The 14,450-nt window shown below is 42.2% G+C and overlaps 1 protein-coding gene across 1 annotated transcript in view; it reads left to right on the forward strand.

Annotated features, from left to right (window-relative positions):
* Nucleotides 1-1,035: 1,035 nt before the first annotated feature.
* Nucleotides 1,036-14,450, forward strand: part of Tk (Tachykinin) — a 940,725-nt gene continuing 927,310 nt past the window's right edge. The window contains exon 1 of the mRNA XM_070098804.1: nt 1,036-1,263. The gene's annotated coding sequence lies outside the window, so the exon portion shown is untranslated. The remainder of the gene's footprint in view (nt 1,264-14,450) is intronic.

The following is a 14,450-nucleotide window of genomic DNA, read 5'->3' on the forward strand; positions in this document are numbered from 1 at the left end:
AGAATTATAGTTTCCATTTGATTCTGATTTGCTTCATATCTTCAGTGCTAATATTCAACCGAATTTGTATATTCTGTCGCACTCTGCACTATTCCTTTAGACTGGCCATTCAATACGTTGATACCTTTCTTGGATAACTCAATATAGTCATTTCAAAACAAAAAAGCGGAGTGAGCGGTAATCATGTTTGATCCAAGGAAGGGGAGAACAGCTGCAGTTCCTTTGATCAAGATCTCATTTCAGCGAAATGAACCGCACTTTTTAGTTGGTATCTGAGTTGTTAATCTCATAAGTGAATATTTGGGTTTTAGTTTTCCTTCATCACAAATGGATGACAGTCACTGCCCACACAGAATCTGATTGGTCACCTGATCGACGTGTTTTATTACGCTAGCATGTGATTGGTCACCTGCTGGATCAGTTTTATTATGTTGATATGCGATTGGTCACCTACTGGATCAGTTTTATTACGCTAGCATGTGATTGGTCACCTGCTGGGTCAGTTTTATTACGCTAGCATGTGATTGGTCACCTGCTGGATCAGTTTTATTATGTTGATATGTGATTGGTCACCTGCTGGATCAGTTTTATGCTAACATGTGATTGGTCACCTGCTGGATCAGTTTTATGCTAACATGTGATTGGTCACCTGCTGGATCAGTTTTATGCTAACATGTGATTGGTCACCTGCTGGATCAGTTTTATTATGCTAACATGCGATTGATCACCCGCTATAGTGGTTCATTATGTAACTAAGTTATGGGCCACCTGCTGTAAGTGGTTCATTATATAACTAAGTTATGGGTCACCTGCTGTAAGTGGTTCATTATGTAACTAAGTTATGGTCACCTACTGTAAGTGGTTTATCATGTAACTAAGTTATGGGTCACCTGCTGTAAGTGGTTCATCATGGGGCCACGTGATAGGTCCAGGGTTGCCCCATCCCCGTGGTAAGGTGGGCGAGGATTGGTGGAGAGTGAGTGACGTCAGGGGGCGGGAAGGCAGGGTGCAGCAGGCGCGGGGCGGTGTGGTGGGCCAGGTAGAGTGTGTCTCTGAGTGGAGCACCGCCCCTGCTAGCCATCACACACACACCTTCACCCGCTCTCCACACAGTGAGACTACTACCCCGTGCGCTTAGTTTCTCCTTCTCCTTCTCCTCACACGCGACCCAACCTGTGATACTGCTAACTGCTCCAGCATCTCCGCTGTCTCCAGCTCTCAACACTGCTCGTCTCCAGCACATAAACTCAACCACAGCGAAAGGTAAATACCCAACTTTTCCCTCGTTTACAAATAGTTATCAGGTGGTTTGATACGTAACTGGTACCGAGAAGTATGGTATTGAGACCCAGTATGGATAGTTTTTTTCTGACAACGTTTCTCCCCGTGTTGAGTTTCCTAACTTGAGACAGTACAGCTTAGAGTGATGTCAGAATAAAACATGTTCTGAACACTGTCTCTACCCTTGTTACTAAGTCAGTCATAAATTGAACGTCTTTACTCGACCAACATATGAACACAGATTAACTTTGAATACTAATGTAGAAACTATTCATCTCATGAAAGAATTAAGAATCCTTCCTTCACTTTTCCTCTCAAGGTAAGTCCTGCGTAAACGATGGAAAACGCAGTGAATTGCGTGTGTTGTTCCTGTCGTCTCCTGGTGTGTGTGTGTGTGTTGTTGCTGTCGTCTCCTGGTGTGTGTGTGTGTGTTGTTGCTGTCGTCTCCTGGTGTGTGTGTGTGTGTTGTTGCTGTCGTCTCCTGGTGTGTGTGTGTGTGTGTTGTTGCTGTCGTCTCCTGGTGTGTGTGTGTGTGTTGTTGCTGTCGTCTCCTGGTGTGTGTGTGTGTGTTGTTGCTGTCGTGTCCTGGTGTGTGTGTGTGTGTGTTGTTGCTGTCGTCTCCTGGTGTGTGTGTGTGTGTTGTTGCTGTCGTCTCCTGGTGTGTGTGTGTGTGTGTTGTTGCTGTCGTCTCCTGGTGTGTGTGTGTGTGTTGTTGCTGTCGTCTCCTGGTGTGTGTGTGTGTGTGTTGTTGCTGTCGTCTCCTGGTGTGTGTGTGTTGTTGCTGTCGTCTCCTGGTGTGTGTGTGTGTGTGTTGTTGCTGTCGTCTCCTGGTGTGTGTGTGTTGTTGCTGTCGTCTCCTGGTGTGTGTGTGTTGTTGCTGTCGTCTCCTGGTGTGTGTGTTGTTGCTGTCGTCTCCTGGTGTGTGTGTGTTGTTGCTGTCGTCTCCTGGTGTGTGTGTGTTGTTGCTGTCCATTCAGGTATACAATAACAAACACCGCCACTTGTCATAACTATAATAAACCCACAGATTCTACGGTAAATAATAAAGAGTAATATGATAAATGCCACACAATACCCGCGGAAAGAAAGGCAATAAAATTTAACCCAAGGGAAAGCGATTGCATTTCACTTGAATAAGAACGCTTCATCAGCACCGAGGTACACTTCATGGATTAAATAAAGTAGTTGCTGTTAAGATAAGATAAGATTTCGTTCGGATTTTTAACCCCGGAGGGTTAGCCACCCAGGATAACCCAAGAAAGTCAGTGCGTCATCGAGGACTGTCTAACTTATTTCCATTGGGGTCCTTAATCTTGTCCCCCAGGATGCGACCCACACCAGTCGACTAACACCCAGGTACCTATTTGCTGCTAGGTGAACAGGACAATAGGTGTAAGGAAACGTGTTGAAATGTTTCCACCCGCCGGGAATCGAACCCGGGCCCTCCGTGTGTGAAGCAGGAGCTTTAGCCACCGGGCCACCATAAAGTGTTAAAGTGCGAACATTTCGAATATCACTTTATTGCTGAATTGTGAAGATTTGGCTTCCTAATGCTGAATTATGATGCGCTTTTGTTGTCATCTTGTTATTCATTCATGTTAGAATGAGTGTGGACTCTCCTCAAATGGCGAGGCGCCTTTTTTTTTTTTCCTTTACACATCAGTTTTACAGGCTAAGAAATGTTATCATAATTCAGCTTATTTCAAAGTCCAGCCCTATGTAAGGTATACTACCACCCCCCAGGATGCCACCCACGCCAGTAGGCTAACACCCAGGTACATACTACTAGGTGAACAGGGGCAGCAAGTGTAAGGAAATATGCCCAACGTTTCCACCCGTACCGGGGATCGTACCCGTTTGTTATGCTTGCGAAGAGTCACTGTTATATAAGCAAGACGTCTCTCTCTTTTGAGTGTTGCTAATGGTTACAATGTCACTTTACCTTAATCTTCTGTCTTTGAGTTAATTATACATACACTGTCTACATTTAAAAGTACTTTAGTTCGTACATTAACTGAAGCCTTCATTAGTACGTAATATGGCAGTCCGTAGTACAGTCTTATTAAATAAATGTGATATTCTGGGGGAGGGGGGTGTAAATAAGGTCTCGTGAGATTACTTAATAAGGCAGTGATGTGCACGTGTTGATCAGGTCTCCTGCTGTACGTAATATTCAGGTTTGGTATACATGTTGTTCGAGTCCCCTGGTGTTAGTGTTGTCTAGCTTTACTTATGTACGTAAGGTTCAGATCTCATGGTGTAAATGTTGGTTACATCTCGTGTAGATGTCGTTCACGTGTACATGTGGCTCAGGTCTGGTGTGCGTGTTGCTTAATCACCTGGAATGTGTTATGATCAGGTGTCCTCGTGTAAATGATGTTCAAGTCTCCTTATGTACATGCTTTTTTCAGGTCTCTTGGTGTACGTGATGTTTAGGTCTCCTGACACGTTATCCAGGTCTTCTGATGTATTTGAAGATCAGGTATACTTATGCATGTGTTGTTCAAGTCTCCAAGTGTAGGTCTTATTCAGGTCTCCTTTCCTGATGTTTAGGTCTCTTTTGTAAGTAATGATCAGGTCTCTTTGCGTAAGTGTTGTTCGGGTCATCTGGTGTTGCTACTGCCTTCTGGTGTGTTGCTACTGCCTTCTGGTGTGTGTTGCTACTGTCTTCTGGTGTGTGTTGCTACTGTCTTCTGGTGTGTGTTGTTACTGTCGTCTCCTGGTGTGTGTTGTTACTGTCGTCTCCTGGTGTGTGTTGTTACTGTCGTCTCCTGGTGTGTGTGTTGTTACTGTCGTCTCCTGGTGTGTGTGTTGTTACTGTCGTCTCCTGGTGTGTGTGTTGTTACTGTCGTCTCCTGGTGTGTGTGTTGTTACTGTCGTCTCCTGGTGTGTGTTGTTACTGTCGTCTCCTGGTGTGTGTTGTTACTGTCGTCTCCTGGTGTGTGTTGTTACTGTCGTCTCCTGGTGTGTGTTATTACTGTCGTCTCCTGGTGTGTGTTGTTACTGTCGTCTCCTGGTGTGTGTTGTTACTGTCGTCTCCTGGTGTGTGTTGTTACTGTCGTCTCCTGGTGTGTGTGTGTTGTTACTGTCGTCTCCTGGTGTGTGTGTGTTGTTGCTGTCGTCTCCTGGTGTGTGTGTGTGTTGTTGCTGTCGTCTCCTGGTGTGTGTGTGTGTTGTTGCTGTCGTCTCCTGGTGTGTGTGTGTGTGTGTGTGTGTTGTTGCTGTCGTCTCCTGGTGTGTGTGTGTGTGTGTGTGTGTTGTTGCTGTCGTCTCCTGGTGTGTGTGTGTGTGTGTTGTTGCTGTCGTCTCCTGGTGTGTGTGTGTGTGTGTTGTTGCTGTCGTCTCCTGGTGTGTGTGTGTTGTTGCTGTCGTCTCCTGGTGTGTGTGTGTGTGTGTATGTGTGTGTGTGTGTGTGTTGTTGCTGTCGTCTCCTGGTGTGTGTGTGTTGTTGCTGTCGTCTCCTGGTGTGTGTGTGTGTTGTTGCTGTCGTCTCCTGGTGTGTGTGTGTGTTGTTGCTGTCGTCTCCTGGTGTGTGTGTGTGTTGTTGCTGTCGTCTCCTGGTGTGTGTGTGTGTTGTTGCTGTCGTCTCCTGGTGTGTGTGTGTGTGTTGTTGCTGTCGTCTCCTGGTGTGTGTGTTGTTGCTGTCGTCTCCTGGTGTGTGTGTGTGTGTGTATGTGTGTGTGTTTGTTGTTGCTGTCGTCTCCTGGTGTGTGTGTGTTGTTGCTGTCGTCTCGTGGTGTGTGTGTGTGTTGTTGCTGTCGTCTCCTGGTGTGTGTGTGTGTTGTTGCTGTCGTCTCCTGGTGTGTGTGTGTGTTGTTGCTGTCGTCTCCTGGTGTGTGTGTGTGTTGTTGCTGTCGTCTCCTGGTGTGTGTGTGTGTTGTTGCTGTCGTCTCCTGGTGTGTGTGTGTGTTGTTGCTGTCGTCTCCTGGTGTGTGTGTGTGTTGTTGCTGTCGTCTCCTGGTGTGTGTGTGTGTGTGTGTGTTGTTGCTGTCGTCTCCTGGTGTGTGTGTGTGTGTTGTTGCTGTCGTCTCCTGGTGTGTGTGTGTGTTGTTGCTGTCGTCTCCTGGTGTGTGTGTGTGTTGTTGCTGTCGTCTCCTGGTGTGTGTGTTGTTGCTGTCGTCTCCTGGTGTGTGTGTGTTGTTGCTGTCGTCTCCTGGTGTGTGTGTGTGTTGTTGCTGTCGTCTCCTGGTGTGTGTGTGTGTTGTTGCTGTCGTCTCCTGGTGTGTGTGTGTGTTGTTGCTGTCGTCTCCTGGTGTGTGTGTGTGTTGTTGCTGTCGTCTCCTGGTGTGTGTGTGTGTTGTTGCTGTCGTCTCCTGGTGTGTGTTTGTGTTGTTGCTGTCGTCTCATGGTGTGTGTGTGTGTTGTTGCTGTCGTCTCCTGGTGTGTGTGTGTGTTGTTGCTGTCGTCTCATGGTGTGTGTGTGTGTTGTTGCTGTCGTCTCCTGGTGTGTGTGTGTGTTGTTGCTGTCGTCTCCTGGTGTGTGTGTGTGTTGTTGCTGTCGTCTCCTGGTGTGTGTGTGTGTTGTTGCTGTCGTCTCCTGGTGTGTGTGTGTGTTGTTGCTGTCGTCTCCTGGTGTGTGTGTGTGTTGTTGCTGTTGTCTCCTGGTGTGTGTGTGTGTGTGTGTGTGTTGTTGCTGTCGTCTCCTGGTGTGTGTGTGTGTGTGTTGTTGCTGTCGTCTCCTGGTGTGTGTGTGTTGTTGCTGTCGTCTCCTGGTGTGTGTGTTGTTGCTGTCGTCTCCTGGTGTGTGTGTGTGTGTGTGTTGTTGCTGTCGTCTCCTGGTGTGTGTGTGTGTGTGTGTGTGTTGTTGCTGTCGTCTCCTGGTGTGTGTGTGTTGTTGCTGTCGTCTCCTGGTGTGTGTGTTGTTGCTGTCGTCTCCTGGTGTGTGTGTGTGTGTGTATCTGTGTGTGTGTGTGTGTTGTTGATGTCGTCTCCTGGTGTGTGTGTGCGTGTGTTGTTGCTGTCGTCTCCTGGTGTGTGTGTGTGTGTGTTGTTGCTGTCGTCTCCTGGTGTGTGTGTGTGTGTGTTGTAGCTGTCGTTTCCTGGTGTGTGTTGTTGCTGTCGTCTCCTGGTGTGTGTTGCTACTGTCGTCTTCTGGTGTGTGTTGCTACTGTCGTCTTCTGGTGTGTGTTGCTACTGTCGTCTTCTGGTGTGTGTTGCTACTGTCGTCTTCTGGTGTGTGTTGCTACTGTCGTCTTCTGGTGTGTGTTGCTACTGTCGTCTTCTGGTGTGTGTTGCTACTGTCGTCTTCTGGTGTGTGTTGCTACTGTCGTCTTCTGGTGTGTGTTGCTACTGTCGTCTTCTGCTGTGTGTTGCTGTCTGCTGGTGTCAGAACAATAATGTATACAATACCGACAAGTTAATGAATTAAACATAGGTGCAGTACCTGGGTATCTTGATACTGAAGTTTCTCCAACTAGTGTTTTTTTCCCCCCAATTAAATAGAGGTAGCTAACAGGACACGGTAGAAGATGAGAAAATAATTTTCTCCTCCTTGACGGTGATGAAATTAGACAGTAATTGATGAAGCAATCAGTGATTCAGCCCTGAAAGTGTTCAGTACCTTATTTTTGATGAATATGGTGACCAACGTGGCGAACACCTTCACAGCTCTGGGAATGATTACCTCATCTTCTACTGTCTCTACCACTGACCTGTACGATGCCACTTGTTTTCCAACCTTCTTCAAAATAAAGACGCCCAAGTGTTGCACGTACAGCCGTCGCCTTGTGTTATTCACATCTCTTGTTCTATGTATTGTTTAGGTCTCCTTGTGCACGCAGTTTTCAGGTCTTCTGATGTGCGTGTTGTTCAGGTCTCCCGACGTACGTATTATTCAGGTGGTGTATGAGTTTAGATAATCAGGTCTTCTCTAGTCCGTGTCAGTACGTCTCTTGGTGTACATGTTGACAGTTTTATCGCGTACGTGTTGAGTTAATAAGGTCTCGTGGTGTTGGCGTTAATAAAAATTCCTACTGGACATAGTAATTAATTAAATCCACTGGTGTACATGGTAATAAGGTCGCCTTGTACGTGGTACACCAACGATAAAGATGTGACTGTCAGATTAAGGAAGAGAGAACAGTCACTTTTCCTCTCATACAGAAACAGATATTGTATTAATGTTGGTAGAATTACCGACAATATATTAGGTAAAAGGACACAAGTGCAGCTAATGTGACATTTTATTGTGGCAACGGCTTGATAAAGCTCCTGTAGAGCGATAGGTTGCCACAATAAAATGTGACATTAGTTGTACTTGTCCTTTTATCTACCAAAGAGAGATGAATTTTTCCTGGTTATTCGTCTTCTCTTTTTCAGGTCATCGTCTCTTCCCGAGGCGTCAGGCTCACTTTCTTTAGTTTCACCTCCAAGTGAGGTGAGACTAAAGGAATTCCCTATTTAGCTATAGAGCTAATTTACTTGGAAGTCTTTTTCAAGATACTTAGCATGCTTATCCCGTAAACGGTCCAAGCAGATCTACGTTCACTTGTGTAGTGCTCCAAAAGCAGATCTACGTTCACTTGTGTAGTGCTCCAAAAGCAGATCTACGTTCACTTGTGTAGTGCTCCAAAAGCAGATCTACGTTCACTTGTGTAGTGCTCCAAAAGCAGATCTACGTTCACTTGTGTAGTGCTCCAAAAGCAGATCTACGTTCACTTGGGTAGTGCTCCAAAAGCAGATCTCTCACGTGCTCACAGATTACGGGTAGTGCTCCAAAAGCAGATCTACGTTCACTTGTGTAGTGCTCCAAAAGCAGATCTACGTTCACTTGTGTAGTGCTCCAAAAGCAGATCTACGTTCACTTGTGTAGTGCTCCAAAAGCAGATCTACGTTCACTTGTGTAGTGCTCCAAAAGCAGATCTACGTTCACTTGTGTAGTGCTCCAAAAGCAGATCTACGTTCACTTGTGTAGTGCTCCAAAAGCAGATCTACGTTCACTTGTGTAGTGCTCCAAAAACAGATCTACGTTCACTTGTGTAGTGCTCCAAAAGCAGATCTACGTTCACTTGTGTAGTGCTCCAAAAACAGATCTACGTTTTTTTTACACATTTTCAAATGTAAAAAAAAAAAACTTACTGTTTTTACATACTTTCAAATGTTGAAAAAACGTATATATACGTTTGGACCGTTTACGGGTTAATTATGTAGGGAATACTAACAAATGCTGCATTTTGTAAAATCGCTACTGACGTACTTTGTGATTATTGATATTCCTGAAGACAATTTGTGATTTGCAAGCCTCCCATAGGCTTTTCTGGGCATAGGTTCGTATGACAGTTTACTCCTACATCATGTTTCCTTCGTCTCTACTTGTAGTTTTATACTTCCCAATCTTTGTTCAATCTCTGATCTTCTCTTCTTTAACCAAGTTCCGTGAACTTCCGTCTGTTTAATTTAACACCTCAAACCACTTTTAATAACTCTAAATTTAAGTGGAAACCCATACTTCTCAGCATATTAACATTTAGAAAGAAAGATGCATACCAGTCATCCCGTCTTGACTTTCATTTACTCATTTCAAAAAAGTACTGGCTTGAGAGACGTCACTTTTTACCTTAATTCGACTTGACTTTCACTCCCATACTGTCACTATTTATTTTTTGTCTTTCAGGGACTCTTTGATTCACTCTAGGCTTACTCCTTGTATCCCTGTTTGCTGTTCTAGATAATGGATCAGCCTTTTGTGGAAAATAATCTCGAACTGTCTCTTGATATCCAGGAAGAAAATATCCGATCATCATAGTCTTTCTTACTTTATCTCTAAAACTCATCATAAAACTTCAGCAGACTGATCAAACAAGGTCTGTCACCTCTGAATCCATGTTCGTTTTCTTAGTCAAAGCTCTTCTTCTCGAGGTGATCCAGTGTCACCCAACTGACAATCTCCATTTGTCTGTGAAGGATGCACGTCAGTGCCTTCTGTGTGGCCCCTTTCTCAAACATTGGAATTACACTAACCAACATACAGCTCTGATAATTGTCCTGTATCTTGCGACTTGATGAAGATCATTACCATAAGCTCACAAAGCTATTTTACTCCTTCCCATAATATTCATGGATATGTTTTCAGGTACCCTCTTTCTTTATTGAGCATATTCTTTCTAATGTGAACTGATTTGTCGTTACTCTTGTTATCTGGCATTATTTCATGTTTCTGAATGAATTCCCCTCTGAACTGTTTCGCCTTGGTAAACCATTCTCTCATCCTCCCCTAGTTGTCCTTCCTTCTTCAGTCAGATCACTTGATTGTAGTCGTAGCTATGATGCAGTTTTGACTCTGTTTTAGCCTTCACTGCTGTGGCGTTTTCAAATTCTCATCTGTTAATCATATCCATCGTATTCGTGCATTTTCTGATTGTTGTCTTGTTGTTTTCTTTGCTTAACTCTCATATATAATTCCTACACATTCTCTTGGCACCTACTTTGGCCTCCTTATAGATCTGTTGGAGCCATGATGGGCTTTCAGTATTTTGTTTACCTTCTCTTGTCTAGTATAAATATCTTTCTTGCCTCTTAGTATTCATCATGTCAAAGGCTGCCTTGCCTTTTTACCAGAAAAAAAAAATGAAATTATGTGTAATATGGGAGGGAGGAAACATGGACAAAGTGAATGTGTTCAGATATTTGGGAGTGGTCTTAGCAGTAGATGGGTTTAAAAACGGGGTGAACCATAGATTTGACAAAGGAAAAAAGGCGAGTGATGCATTTGGCGCATCTGTGGAGACTAAGAACGTTATCCATGGAGTATAGTGGTACAAACGCTCTTATATGGGTGTGAAGCATGGGCTGTGAATGTTGCAGCAAGAAGACAATGTATGGTGCGGGATTGCTAAAATTAATATCCAGAGAACTAAAAAGGGGTTATAGAGGTTTTCGGGAATTCAGAGGGTATGGAGCAAAATACGATGTCTTGGAAGACGAACAAATATGTAGGGGAGGTAGGAGTTGCCAGGAGATAAGTTGGAGGAAGGGGGTAAATGAGTTTGTGTGCGAAAGGCATAGATATCCAGCAAGCCTGTGAGTGTGTTAGGGGTGAATGAAGGTAAGTGGCTTTAATGAATTGACGTGCTATTGGAGTGTGGGCAAGGCAACATTCATGAAGGAATTCAGGGAAACCGGTTAGTCAGACTTTAGTCTTGGCGGTGAAGAAGAACCTGCACACTGAAGGAGGGATGGAGATATTTGCAGTTTTGAACTGCAGTATCGGTGCCCATCTGTCAGTGGAGTGAGTGAAGGTGAAAGTTTCTTTTTTCTCTGGGTTAGCCTGCGTAGGAGGGAAATAGCCGGTTTGTTGAATAATAATATTATATATATATATATATATATATATATATATATATATATATATATATATATATATATATATATATATATATATATATATTATATATATTATATATAATATATATATATATATATATATATATATATTATATATATTATATATATATATATATATATATATATATATATATATATAATATATATAATATATATATATATAATATATATATATATATATATATATATATATATATATATATATATATATAATGTAAGTAGGTTGGTGGACAGCAACCGCCCAGGGAGGTACTACCGTCCTGCCAAGCGAGTGTACAACGAAAGCCTGTAATTGTTTTACATGATGGTAGGATTGTTGGTGTCTTTTTTTCTGTCTCATAAACATGCAAGATTTCAGGTACGTCTTGCTACTTCTACTTACACTTAGGTCACACTACACATACATGTACATATTTATGTATATACACTGAGTTTTTTTTTTTTATATCCATGGGGAAGTGGAATAAGAATCTTTCCTCCGTAAGCCATGCGTGTTGTACAAGTCAACTAAAATGCCGGGAACAGTGGGCTAGTAACCCCTTTTCCTGTATAGCCTACTAAAAAGAAAGCAGAAAACCGTCGAAGTGGGATGTTTGAATGTGCGTGGATGTTGTGCGAATGATAAAAGAGATGATTGTGGATGTTTTGAATGCGAAGAAGCTGGATGTCCTGGCTTTTAGTGAAACAAAGCTGAAGGGGGTGGGAGAGTTTCATTGGGAAAAATAAATGGAATTAGGTCAGGGGTTTCAGGTAGTTAGAGCTAAAGGAGTATAGTGTACTGTGTGTGTAAAGGAGTAGCAATAATGTTTAAGGATAAGTTATGGGAGGAAAAGAGGGAATGTAAATGTATAAATTCAAGGATTATGTGGAGTGAAATAAGGGTTGAATGTGAAAAGTGGGTTATAGTAAGCATTTATGCACCTGGAAATGTTGAGTGCATGGGGAGTTTTGAACAAGTGTGAGAGTACTTGTGGTTGGGGATTTCAATGTTAAAGTGGGTAAAAATGTTGTGGAGGGAGTAATAGGTAAATTTGGGATGCCAGGGGTAAATGAAAATGGGGAGCCTTTAATTGAGCTATGTGTAGAAAGAGGTTTGGCAATAAGTAATACATATTTACTGAAAAAGATAAGTACACAAGGTATGATATAGCACGTAATGAAAATAGTTTTAGATTATGTATTGGTGGATAAAAGGTTGATGGGTAGGCTTCAGGATGTACATGTTAATAGAGGGGCAACTGATATATCAGATCATTATTTAGCTGTAGCTACAGTCGGAGTAAGAGGTAGATCGGACAAGAGGAAAATGGAAACAAGAAGTAAGGGGTGAAAGTGTATAAACTAAGGGAGGAGGAAGTTAGGGTGAGATATAAGCAACTATTGGCAGAAAGTTAGGCTGGTGCAAGTATGAGCAGTGATGGGAGGGTGGGGTTAAGAGGGTTGGAATAGTTTTAAAAATGCAGTATTAGAATGTGGGGCAGAAGTTTGTGACTATAGGAGGGTGGGTGCAGGAGGGAGGAGGAGCTATTGGTGGAATGATGAAGTAAAGGGTGCGATGAGAGAAAAAGGTAGCCTATGAGAGGTTTTTACAAAGCAGAAGCATTATAAGAAGAGCAGAGTATATGAAGAGGAAAAGAAAGGTGAAGAGAGTGGTGAGAGAGTGCAAAAGCAGAGCAGTTAATAGTGAGAGAGGCACTGTCAAGAAATTTTGATGAAAATAAAAAAAAAAATTGGAGTGAGTTAAACAAGTTAAGAAAACCTAGGGAACGAATGGATTTGTCAGTTAAAAACAGAGTAGGGGAGTTAGTAGATGGGTAACTGGAGGAATTTCGTAGATGGCTAGAATATTTTGAGGAACTTTTAAATGTCATAGTAAGGGAAGCGGTAGTTTCATGCACTGCACTGATCAGGGAGGTATAACATCTTTTAGGAGTGAAGAAGAGCAGGATGTGAGTGTAAGGGAGGTGTGTGAGGCATTACATAGAATGAAAAGGGGTAAAGCAGCTGGAACTGATGGGATCATGACAGAAATGTTAAAAGCAAGGGGGAATATAGTGTTGGAGTGATTGATATTTTTGTTTAATAAATGTATGAAAGAGGGGAAGGTACCTAGGGATTGGCAGAGCTTGTAAAGTTTCTCTATATAAAGGGAAGGGGGACAAAAGAGATTGTAAAAATTATAGTGGAGTAAGTTTACTGAGTGTACCAGGAAAAGTGTGTGGTAGTTATTATTGAAATAATTAGAGATAAGACAGAGAGTAGGATTGCAGATGAGCAGGGAGGTTTCAGAGTGGGTAGGGTATGTGTAGATCAAGTGTTTACATTGAAGCACATATGTGAACAGTATTTAGATAAAGGTAGGGAAGTTTTCATTGCATTTATGGATTTAGAAAAGGCATACGATAGTGGATAGGGGAGCAATGTGGCAGATGTTGCAAGTATATGGAATAGGTGGTAAGTTACTAAATGCTGGAAAGGGTGTGTAGATGAGAGGGAGATTACTTCCTGGTAACATAGGTCTTAGACAGGGATATGTAATGTCACCATGGTTGTTCAGTATATTTATAGATGGGGTTGTAAAAGAAGTAAATGCTAGGGTATTGGGGAGAGGGATGGGATTAAATTATGGGGAATCAAATACAAAATGGGAGTTGACAGTTGCTTTTTGCTGATGATGCTGTGCTTATGGGAGATTCTAAAGAAAAGTTGCAAAGGTTAGTTGACGAGTCTGGGAGGGTGTGTAAAGGTAGAAAGTTGAAAGTCAACATAGGGACCTGACGAGCTGTTGTTGGAGAGTGAGCAGGGTAATATTTAGTGAATGTATTCAGGGAAACTGGTTATTTTTATACAGCCGGACTTGAATACTAGAAATGGGAAGTACAATGCCTGCACTCTAAAGGAGGGGTTTGGGATATTGGCAGTTTGGAGGGATATGTTGTGTATCTTTATAAGTATATACTTCTGAACTGTTGTATTCTGGGCACCTCTGCTAAAACAGTGATTATGTGTGAGGTGAGTGTTGAATAATGAAAGTATTTTCTTTTTGGGGATTTTCTTTCTTTCTGGGTCACCCTGCCTCGGTGGGAGACGGCCGACTTGTTGAAAAAAAATGTCGTGCCGAATAGGTAAAATTGTTCAATTAGCAAGAACTAATTTAAAATTAAGTATATTCTAAAATTTTCTCCTATAAATTTAAAGATGTATATTTTTTTCATTTTCGTTAATTAAAAATTAATAATTTTGTACGAAAAGAACCTTAGAAAACTTACCTAACCTTACAACAAGCGCAATTTAATTTAGCTTAATCGAACTAAATGTATTTTAGGTAATTTTTATAATAAACACAATGAGATATATTTTTTACGTTAGGTTCAGAATGATTTTTGCGAAATTATTGCATACACAAATTTTTGCTTGCCTTATTCAGCAAGAAGAGCGTTGCTATTTAAGCCAAATACCTATTTGGCACGAGATTATATATATATATAAAATTTATTTTTTCAACAAGTCGGCCGTCTTCCACCGAGGCAGGGTGATCCAAAAAGAAAGAAAATCCCCAAAAAGAAAATACCTTCATCATTCAACACTTTCACCTCACTTACACATAATCACTGTTTTTGCAGAGGTGCCCAGAATACAACAGTTTAGACGTATATACGTATAAAAATACACAATATATACCTCCAAACTGCCAATATCCCAAACCCCTCCTTTAGAGCGCAGGCATTGTAATTCCCATTTCCAGGACTCGAGTCCGGTTATATAAAATATATATATATATATATATATATATATATGTCGTGCCGAATAGGCAGAACTTGCGATCT

Source organism: Cherax quadricarinatus, chromosome 64, assembly GCF_038502225.1.
Source record: "Cherax quadricarinatus isolate ZL_2023a chromosome 64, ASM3850222v1, whole genome shotgun sequence".
In the NCBI taxonomy this organism is placed as follows: Eukaryota; Metazoa; Arthropoda; class Malacostraca; order Decapoda; family Parastacidae; genus Cherax; species Cherax quadricarinatus.